The following is a 10,869-nucleotide window of genomic DNA, read 5'->3' as shown; positions in this document are numbered from 1 at the left end:
CAGACGTTGTTCCCTACGTAAAGCTGAAAGCGCCAAAGAGCATTTCCATTGAGAAAAAAAAATCTTTCTTGATGTTAAACATAGAGAGCCTGCCTTTTAGAAGTTCTCCCTCTAAACACCTTGTGCAGCCTCCCGACAGACTAACAAAAAGCACCTTTTCACCAACTCAATTTATAATACGCCCCTCAAAACTCACAACCGAATAACAATCCATCCGTATATTTGATTTCCAAGATCCATTCAAGGCAACTTGGCTCTTCGCAAGCAAATAATTTCAGGGAAGAAACTCAGTTTAGTCAACTACTGGTGCATTCAGCACACCATTTGCTTTCACTTGTCAGGGTGGCCGAGTGGTCTAAGGCGCCAGACTCAAGGACATGTGTCTTTCCAGTTGGCTTGGGTGTTCTGGTCTCCAAATGGAGGCGTGGGTTCAAATCCCACTCCTGACAGCTTCTGCTTTTACCTCTCTTGAATTGTTCCAGTGCTACAGTGAATGACTGAAATATAAAAGCAGCAGAAGAAAGCAAGCAACTCAGTGCAATTTGTGAGTATTCTGCACTGTTAAAATGCACAGGTTTTCATACTTTTTGGAATTCGTAGCTCAAGAAGTCACTCCTGTTTCATTTTCTATTCACCAACTCGATTTGCATTCCGCCCCTCACACCTCACAACAGAATAACAAACGGCTTCATGTGCCACAGCATTCCCCTGTAGATTCGGTTTGCACTATGAATTAGGCGACCCCGAATGAAATATTTTAGTGTTGGCTCAAATGTGAGGAATTTCATGAACCCTCAAAAAGGAACGCTTGCAGAAAATGCCAGCAATTCAAAGCGTGTAGGCAGCATGAACAGACCAATTCTGCAATTTCTTTTATCGCGGGCGGTGCTTTCTGAGTCGATGGCTCTGCATTAGAAATTAGAAGTCCTGAACTCTAAACACGTTCTTGCCATAACTGCTACTCCTGCTGCTACTCCTTCGTCCTCGAAAAAAGAAAAGACAGGCATGTTTTGAGTCTCAAAATGATCTTCTGGATCCACAAGAAACATGTAAATTTGATTGATTCCGCAGTATTTTGGATGTACTGTACTTATAACTTCCATTGAAGAGAGATTTCATCAGTTGCATGAAATGGAAACTTTCGACTTTTTGTCTGGTATTGAAAATATGTTTAAAAAAAAACATAAACAATTTTCTAACAAACAACTCATGAATTATTGCCAGGATCTATATTTAGTGCTCGGTAGTGATAACACTGCTGATATTGATTGAGTAGAAATCTATGATGTATTGACAGCTTTATCTGAAGCGAGAAGTCCTAGAACGCCATCTATGAAGTTTTAGGATTCATTCCAAGAAATGCCTTTTGTTTCCCACCCCAACTGCTGCTTTGGCATTACACATTATGTGAACATTACCAGTTTTGGTAGCTTCTGGGCACGATTTTCCTAAACTGAAACTTAAATTATAAAGAAAGTAAAAAATTGTTTTATTACATAAACTATAAGACAATGAAGAGAGTTTACTTCGCTTTTGTTCTTTTGACTTAAGCGTTCAGGATCCGAACCCATCTGCGGACGGTTGTGTTTCTTGAATCTCTTGTAATCATCAAAAGTCGCTGTTTTGTGCTTCAGTTTTTTATCGAGTTGTACCATGGATATTTTATATGATCAATACTTTACATGCTCTTTTGCATTTTCCTTCACATACAGAAAAAGTTCAAGTTGTTCATATCACTGTGCTGCACATTTACGCTGGACCACCTGTAACAGTACAGGACACACAGTGAGGAATTCGTACAGCTTTCAGCTCAGTGCGGAGTCCAGAGGGAGGACTCGCTCGCTGAATCATCTCTCAGGAAATCCCGGGTGAGATTCAAAAGGTAAACCTGGCTCTCTATGAACACGAGCAAAGAGTTCTCACTCAACAGAAGATTTCAATGTGAGTACAGTTATATAAAACACCTGAAGATGCCAGGGATTGAACCCCGGTCCTGTGGAGCAGTAAGTGACTTGTAGCGCTGACATAAGAGATACTTACATAAAGTGCTTTTACTGACCATATTACAAATCACAGGAAGTAAGGTCTTGAAACATTGGGCAGTAGTGGGATTTAAACCCATGCCCCTGAGAGAGTGGAGCCTAAAATCCAGCATATTAGACCATTCAGCCACACTACCTCTGGCCCCTTCTCCTTTCCTCTCGTTGCTGAGTATAGGTGCCTTCATGCAATTGAGCCAGGTTTGAATCCCAGCCAATGCATCTCCAAATCTTTTCAAATGAATCTGTGATCTTGTAGCACATCCTCTGAAACCAGCAATCGAAATTGGAAACGTCTTCTTCAACACTGAAAAGCTCAATTAGGATGAAGCAGTAATACACAGGACAGCAGTACCATATCTGTTCTTGATTGATTCAGACTCGTTCTCAGTGGTTCTTGCTCACCAAATAACTAAAAAGCTGAGGAAGAACGCTACGAAAAATACTAATCAAAATACAAAATAATAATCAGTATTAACCAGAAACAGCAGAAAAACTGGTCACAATTGTGATTATGTCGCTTCTCTGCTTCAGCAAGGTCAATAAAGGACTCTCTGAAAGTAGTAAAGCACTAAAGCACTGCAAAACTGAATTCAAAATCATATTAGGAATTCTGAGTGGTGCCTGCTTACATGCAATCCAATACGGATGTTGTCTTTAAATAAGAATTCTCTATGTTTCCCTGCCTTTTCCCTGGAGTGAAACTATTGGATTGAAGGAATTCTTCTGACAGGTTTACAAGGTCCCGTTGATATTTGGATAAGTCTATGAACTCGTGATTTTTATATACTTTAAATAACTGCCATACACACAGAATAAAATGACAGTACTGATGATTTTTCCTGAGATGAAGCACAGCTTATCTTTCCAAGACTGCTTATAAAGGCAAGCCAGTGGATACTCTAGCAGAACATGGACAAACGTTCAGCTTCGTAACCAACAAATTCCCCATTTAGATCTGACATGTGAGGTATGCTTTGTGATTGCTTGAAGTGAAACCCACAATCTCTTTTGGACTTAGACAAGTTATTTCTGATGGAGCGCTATGCGGAAAGACATAATCAGCTCTACCCCTGAGGATGACTCGACTTGAAAATGCAGAACATTAACGTTTCACAGAAAAAAGGAGCACAACCGACATTAAAATTGAGGGCGCACTGTGATTTGCACTGACTCAAAAGTGATCTTGGTAGACAAACTTCCCTGCTGAAGGTGGAAACGATAAATTGTGTTGAAAAGAAGAAACGCTTTTTTCTCCCTGCTTTGATGTTAAGCTGATAAAGTAGCTTTTAACACATTGCTCCATTTGGTGGTTGTAACACAAAGACTCCTAGCAGCAGTGGGATTCAAGCCCACACCCCCAAAGAGACTGGAGCCTTAATCCAGCACCTTAGACCGCTCGGCCACGCTACCAACTGGGCTCTCTTTTTTGGTCTCATTACTTGCCTGGAGGAAGCCGGGTGGGTTTTGCTCTTGTCGCCCAACTTAGGGGCGTTATGACCGTGGAACCGACTGCACCTGCTTTTTCTGAGATGCTTCCCCTCTCATGGCGAGATCTCGACTTCTTTAACACCTCTGGATAAAGATCTTCTGTGGAGCAGGTTTCAGACCTCTGCGTACAGCACCCTTGATGTCATTTTATTTTTAAAGCAGCCGCATCTGGAAAGTTGTGTCTTTTACTTTTTATTTGAACAACAAAACTACATACAATACAAACAAGAGCACATATAACGTATCAAGAAAATCGTCAGGGGCACATGCTATAATACAATTACACTTTATGAAAAACGATTACACAAGGTAAATAAAGATAAGGTCCGCACAGCTCGTTCTTACATTTCGAAAGAGTCCGTAAATACCCCTTTGCGTCTATTTTGAACTGTTCAAACGTAGGACTCTTCCCAGACCATTTCACTTTATACCACATTCCTAAACGAGGATGCTTCTCCTGTTTTAGAACTATTTTGGGCGGTATGGCTTATACAACACACCCACAGTATTCTAATGGTGGACTGCAGATCTGTGCTATAGTTCAGTCGAATTCAAAGGATCCAGCAATCTTACTGGATTTGACTGGGATTCTGAAATGTCTCTTGCAAAAGTATTCGGGTTTGCTTGAACCTTTGATAAAAAAAGTGATCTGATCTGAAACTACCCAGCTTACAATCTCTGAGGTAGTTGTCACTAAACTCGGACGTGATGTGGCACACATGTGCCGTGTGCCTTTACTTTTGTAAAAAACTGGTATCGGGAAAAGTTTCTTAATATTTCTTTTGATTAGCATGCAAGAAAATGTGATAATTACCTATGGAATTTCCCGCCAGCGTGGAGCTTGAATTCACAACCTTGAGACTCAGTGTTCAAGAGTCACAGAAGAGGTCAGCCTGGTCTTCAGTTTGCCAACGATAAGCTCCGGCAGTGCTCCTCTGTAAAGCAGATTGTTCGGATCGGTTATGTGGGACGGCACTTCGATACTAAGATCGTTTGCAGCACACGCATGGTTTCCCCCTTCACGCAAAAAACATAGACGAAGGAAACTCTCTTGTCTTGGGCTGCTGACTCCCGGATTTAAAGCGCTCTGGGTGCCAGCTAACAAGCACACTATAAAGACAGGAATTACACTTTGCTCACGTCACGCATGGAATGGCGAGGCTACTTGTTCCAATATTATCTACTCTCACCTCATATGGTGCCGATTCCTGGTTTTCATTTAAGAAAGAGCACTGCAAACACCGTAAACAGTGCAAAACGTGTGATGAAAGAAGTCTTTTCCCCCCTTTGTCTAAAGCAGAACACAGCGGAGTCATGCCGAGGGTTGTGAGATCAAGATTTCAGTGGAGCACTGTTGTCTACGTCTTTAGCTACATGAGTTGGACATCCTCTTGTACAGGGAAAGCAGATTGAGATCCTCTGACATGAAAAGTGCCAGGTAAAAGCCATTTCTCATCCTTTCTCTTAGTGGTGGAGCTATCGCATGTAAATGAGGCAACTTGCAAGGCGAGCAGGCTCGGTGCACACCGAACGCAGATGTCTCAGAGCAGTTGAGACGTGTCCAAGTGGCTGTCAAAGGACAGCACTTTGCCGGCACCGTGGCTTAGTTGGCTAAAGCGCCTGTCTAGTAAACAGGAGATCCTGGGTCCGATTCCCAGCGGTGCCTTTCTTCCTGTCTTACTGTACAGAATTTATCCTTATGGGCAAATCCCATGCCTTTTAATTCAGGTGCATGCAAGTGTTCGTTTCCTTTCTGGAACAACTTGTTTTGAAAGAAATCTATACAGCTTGCGAAAGATGAAACACAAATCTTGCTTATCAGTGAAGAAGAGGTACTCCCAGCAGGCCAGCTAATACCAGCAAAGTTTTTTTTTCACCCTAACCCAGAGAATGGAGAAAAGCGAGGCGCCTGTGGCTCTGCAGTGTAATCAGTTCGCGAGTTCGGTGGTTAGCTGAAAGAGTGGTAAATGGAGCTCGCCCCAGCCCGTCCTTATTCTTTTAAAGAGGATAAAAAATTAACTTCGCCGCCATTACTACCAGCTTTAAAACACTGCCATGGGCACGGAAAAAAACACACTACAGATGACTTTTCTGGAACCGAAGCAGAGATTCCTTTACGAACCAACTGATAAAGCTCAGCCAGTGAATACTGTTAACAGAATGTGAAAGCACGATCAACTTTGTAACTGCAACCACAGGAAAAACAGCAAGAAGCAGGCTCCATTCCCCATTTAAATCTGTCGTGCGAGGCATGCTTTTTGCACGCATGAAGTAAATCCCACGATTGCTTTTGAACTTGGACAAAGTACTTCCAAAGGAGCGCTATGCGCAAAGATTTAACAAGCTCAACCCCCGCCGACGATTTTGGTGTGAAGAAGCAGAACATTCAAGTTTCACAGACAGAAGCAGCACGCCAGCACAGCCAAAATTAAAACGCCGGGCACACTACGATTTGCATTGACACAAAAGTGATCTGGGCAGACATCGTTCCCTGCATAACGCAAAAAGTGGCAAAGCGCTTTTGGGTTGAGAGGACGCAAGAAGGTTTTTGTTTTGTGCCTTGATGTCAAGCTGAGAAAGTATCTTTAAACACTTTGCTTAGTTTCTCGAGAGACTGCCAAAAAGCAGTTTCGTTCGTCTGAAGACTGCTGAAAGGGGGTTCAACAGGAGCACCTGGCAGCAGTGGGATTTGAACCCACTTCCCCGAAGAGACTGGAGCCTTAATCCAGCGCCTTAGACCGCTCGGCCACGCTACCCACTGTGCGCTGTCTCTTTGTCTCATTACTTGCCCGCAGGAAGCCGGGTGGGTTTTGCTCTTGTCGCCCGAATTAGTGGCGTTATGACTGTGGAACCGACTGCACCTGCTTTTTCTGAGATGCTTCCCCTCTCATGGCGAGATCTCGACTTCTTTAACACCTCTGGATAAAGATCTTCTGTGGAGCAGGTTTCAGACCTCTGCGTACAGCACCCTTGATGTCATTTTATTTTTACAGCAGCCGCATCCGGAAAGTTGTGTCCTTTACGTTTTATTTGAACAACAAAACTACATACAATACAAACAAGAGCACATATAACGTATCAAGAAAATCGTCAGGGGCACATGCTATTGTAACGCTTACGGCCGACAGGGCGCTGTGTAAGAGCCGGCGTACCAGAGCGGGTGACGTCACCGCCCTTCCCTGTGATAGCAGGACCACAGCTACTGGGCTGTGGAGAGATCTCTCTTTGGCTCACGGGGCTAGGTCGCTGCAGAGAGACGCGGAAGTCCCGGGTTCGAGCCCCGGAGGGTGCAGGGGCCGACCAGATGCGGCAAGGGCGCCCGCGTGAGCCCCCGTTGCGTTACATTGGTGTCAGAAGCGGGGTGGGATAGCCCTTCGCCGGGGACGGCGATTTAAGCGGGGGAGAGTGTAACGCTTACGGCCGACAGGGCGCTGTGTAAGAGCCGGCGTACCAGAGCGGGTGACGTCACCGCCCTTCCCTGTGATAGCAGGACCACAGCTACTGGGCTGTGGAGAGATCTCTCTTTGGCTCACGGGGCTAGGTCGCTGCAGAGAGACGCGGAAGTCCCGGGTTCGAGCCCCGGAGGGTGCAGGGGCCGACCAGATGCGGCAAGGGCGCCCGCCTGAGCCCCCGCTGCGTTACACTATAATACAATTACACTTTATGAAAAACGATTACACAAGGTAAATAAAGATAAGGTCCGCACAGCTCGTTCATACATTTCGAAAGAGTCCGTAAATACCCCTTTACGTCTATTTTGAACTGTTCAAACGTAGGACTCTTCCCAGACCATTTCACTTTATACCACATTCCTAAACGAGGATGCTTCTCCTGTTTTAGAACTATTTTGGACGGTATGGCTTATACAACACACCCACAGTATTCTAATGGTGGACTGCAGATCTGTGCTATAGTTCAGTCGAATTCAAAGGTACCAGCAATCTTACTGGATTTGACTGGGATTCTGAAATGTCTCTTGCAAAAGTATTCGGGTTTGCTTGAACCTTTGATAAAAAAAGTGATCTGATCTGAAACTACCCAGCTTACAATCTCTGAGGTAGTTGTCACTAAACTCGGACGTGATGTGGCACACATATGCCGTGTGCCTTTACTTTTGTAAAAAACTGGTATCGGGAAAAGTTTCTTAATATTTCTTTTGATTAGCATGCAAGAAAATGTGATCATTACCTACGGAATTTTCCGCCAGCGTGGAGCTTGAATTCACAACCTTGAGACTCAGTGTTCAAGAGTCACAGAAGAGGTCAGCCTGGTCTTCAGTTTGCCAACGATAAGCTCCGGCAGTGCTCCTCTGTAAATTAGATTGTTCGGATCGGTTATGTGGGACGGCACTTCGATACTAAGATCGTTTCCAGCACACGCATGGTTTCCCCCTTCACGCAAAAAACATAGACGAAGAAAACTCTCTTGTCTTGGGCTGCTGACTCCCGGATTTAAAGCGCTCTGGGTGCCAGCTATGTCTCTAACAAGCACACTATAAAGACAGGAATTACACTTTGCTCACGTCACGCATGGAATGGCGAGGCTACTTGTTCCAATATTATCTAGTCTCACCTCATATGGTGCCGATTCCTGGTTTTCATTTAAGAAAGAGCACTGCAAACACCGTAAACAGTGCAAAACGTGTGATGAAAGAAGTCTTTTCCCCCCTTTGTCTAAAGCAGAACACAGCGGAGTCATGCCGAGGGTTGTGAGATCAAGATTTCAGTGGAGCACTGTCGTCTACGTCTTTAGCTACATGAGTTGGACATCCTCTTGTACAGGGAAAGCAGATAGAGATCCTCTGACATGAAAAGTGAAGGATAAAAGCCATTTCTCATCCTTTCTCTTAGTGGTGGAACTATCGCATGTAAATGAGGCAACTTGCAAGGCGAGCAGGCTCGGTTCACACCGAACGCAGATGTCTCAGAGCAGTTGAGACGTGTCCAAGTGGCTGTCAAAGGACAGCACCTTGCCGGCGCCGTGGCTTAGTTGGCTAAAGCGCCTGTCTAGTAAACAGGAGATCCTGGGTCCGATTCCCAGCGGTGCCTTTCTTCCTGTCTTACTGTACAGAATTTATCCTTATGGGCAAATCCCATGCCTTTTAATTCAGGTGCATGCAAGTGTTCGTTTCCTTTCTGGAACAACTTGTTTTGAAAGAAATCTATACAGCTTGCGAAAGATGAAACACAAATCTTGCTTATCAGTGAAGAAGAGGTACTCCCAGCAGGCCAGCTAATACCAGCAAAGTTTTTTTTTCACCCTAACCCAGAGAATGGAGAAAAGCGAGGCGCCTGTGGCTCTGCAGTGTAATCAGTTCGCGAGTTCGGTGGTTAGCTGAAAGAGTGGTAAATGGAGCTCGCCCCAGCCCGTCCTTATTCTTTTAAAGAGGATAAAAAATTAACTTCGCCGCCATTACTACCAGCTTTAAAACACTGCCATGGGCACGGAAAAAAACACACTACAGATGACTTTTCTGGAACCGAAGCAGAGATTCCTTTACGAACCAACTGATAAAGCTCAGCCAGTGAATACTGTTAACAGAATGTGAAAGCACGATCAACTTTGTAACTGCAACCACAGGAAAAACAGCAAGAAGCAGGCTCCATTCCCCATTTAAATCTGTCGTGCGAGGCATGCTTTTTGCACGCATGAAGTAAATCCCACGATTGCTTTTGAACTTGGACAAAGTACTTCCAAAGGAGCGCTATGCGCAAAGATTTAACATGTTCTTTACCACCCCTGGGTGCTGCAGGTGCTTCAGGTGGAGAAAGGCCTGCAGGTAATACAGTACAAGAAGCTGCTCAGGCAAGGTGATGTCTTGCCCAGTCTGTGCAACACATCTCTCTTTGCAACCATCAACACCTTCCAGCAATCCTTCGTACTTGGTTCTGGACTCTGCAACTGTCTATATCTGTTTGAGAAATTCGTACTCATCAACTTTTTTTGTATTCAAATTAAAAGTACAACTGAAAGAAGTTTTATAATGAAAATGACCTAATTTTAGTAATCTCTTGGCAACATTCTTACTGTTCTTCTTCTGAATATCCTTTAGGATACTTTGGAAGTTGATGATGAGGTTAGGCAGGCTGGGATCCTCTACTTTCACACTGATATCATTTAGGATGTAGCCCGGAAAATGGTTTATGTTCTTAATATAATTAGCAATGATTTGGTGAGACAGTCCAGTGGTCTTCATTTGGTTACAATAATTGTTGTTTTGGATAGGCCCTTTACAAAGTTTAAGGAAGATGCAGATGGATCCATAAAAACAGTAATCTGGAAACATTTTCTACCTGATAAATGTAGAGTCACTATGTTTATGGCTGAGATTTCACATGGGTGAATTTTAAGCTAAGGAGTAAAAACATGTGCTATGGAAATATCACTGCTCAATTTTAAATGCCTTTAAAAAATAAATACCTCCTGAGAGCAATCTGCCACTCCAAGATCCTTGGTAAGGTCCTGTTTAAACCCAGCCAGGTGAGGAGCATCCAGGGAGTGCGTTCTGTCCAGTCCAGCCTGGGTCACCATCTTCCTGAAAGCCTGCTGATGGCTTTTAAGAACTGGGGGGACAGAAGGAATACAAAATACACATTTAAACATTTTTACTTCTAAGACAAACTAGAATACAAGTATAAAACAAAAGATACATTTGGAAAAAATAGAAAGTTCTCCAGAACTCACATCTTCCCCTTCCTCTTCCACTTCAGTCTCTGGCATCTCTTCCTCCTGGACAGCAGCCTCTTGCTCAGGGCATCTGGACCACTGGTATATCATTTTAACATACCCTTACATAAAGGTAAAGGTTAGAAATGAAACAGAAGAACCCTTATAAATTATAAATATCTTACCTTGCTGATGTGTCTTCAAGATTCCACATAAAACAGTCCATGGACTCCGCCAGTCTCACATTCTCACCACACATGAGCCCTATGCTCTTGCAATCCCTGACCTGCCGATTCCTCAAGTGATTCAACAAGTCCTTCCTGGCCTGGAGAAGGACCTTGCTGATCTCCTCTGCTGAGGCTCATTTCATACACACCCTCTTTAGGTGAAGAGGAAACTGGTCAAATGTCTTCAGGCAGGTCTTGCACACCAGAGGAATCCTCATGGGTCTCTTTTGAAAATAAATAACTTTTGTGTAAAGGAACAAGTCAAGACTGTTTCAGTTTCTTAACCGAGCCTTAATTTTCTCTCCAATAGCTTCACCATATTGTTTATTGTATTTTTATCAGAATTATACCTTGCTCTAAAATAATGACTTTATAAAACAACTTAACTCTTACTTGGTCTTGTTCGCAGTCTTTCCAGTAGAAGTTGTTGTAGAATTTAAAAACTG

General features: G+C 43.6%; 4 non-coding genes across 4 annotated transcripts; 3 read left to right on the top strand and 1 right to left on the bottom strand.

Moving 5' to 3' along the window:
• Positions 1-336: 336 nt before the first annotated feature.
• Positions 337-449, top strand: trnal-caa (transfer RNA leucine (anticodon CAA)). Its single transcript has 2 exons — positions 337-374; positions 404-449. It is a non-coding gene; the product is annotated as a tRNA-Leu (tRNA).
• A 4,673-nt stretch (positions 450-5,122) lies between these two features.
• On the top strand, positions 5,123-5,196 carry trnat-agu (transfer RNA threonine (anticodon AGU)). The gene has a single exon. It is a non-coding gene; the product is annotated as a tRNA-Thr (tRNA).
• A 1,008-nt stretch (positions 5,197-6,204) lies between these two features.
• trnal-aag (transfer RNA leucine (anticodon AAG)) lies at positions 6,205-6,286 on the bottom strand. The gene has a single exon. It is a non-coding gene; the product is annotated as a tRNA-Leu (tRNA).
• A 2,218-nt stretch (positions 6,287-8,504) lies between these two features.
• Positions 8,505-8,578, top strand: trnat-agu (transfer RNA threonine (anticodon AGU)). Its single transcript has one exon. It is a non-coding gene; the product is annotated as a tRNA-Thr (tRNA).
• The last annotated feature ends 2,291 nt before the right edge of the window (positions 8,579-10,869 follow it).

Source organism: Lepisosteus platostomus, assembly GCF_059453375.1.
Source record: "Lepisosteus platostomus isolate fLepPlt1 chromosome 5 unlocalized genomic scaffold, fLepPlt1.hap1 SUPER_5_unloc_2, whole genome shotgun sequence".
Taxonomy (NCBI): Eukaryota; Metazoa; Chordata; class Actinopteri; order Semionotiformes; family Lepisosteidae; genus Lepisosteus; species Lepisosteus platostomus.
This window is presented reverse-complemented; position numbering and strand designations above follow the sequence as displayed.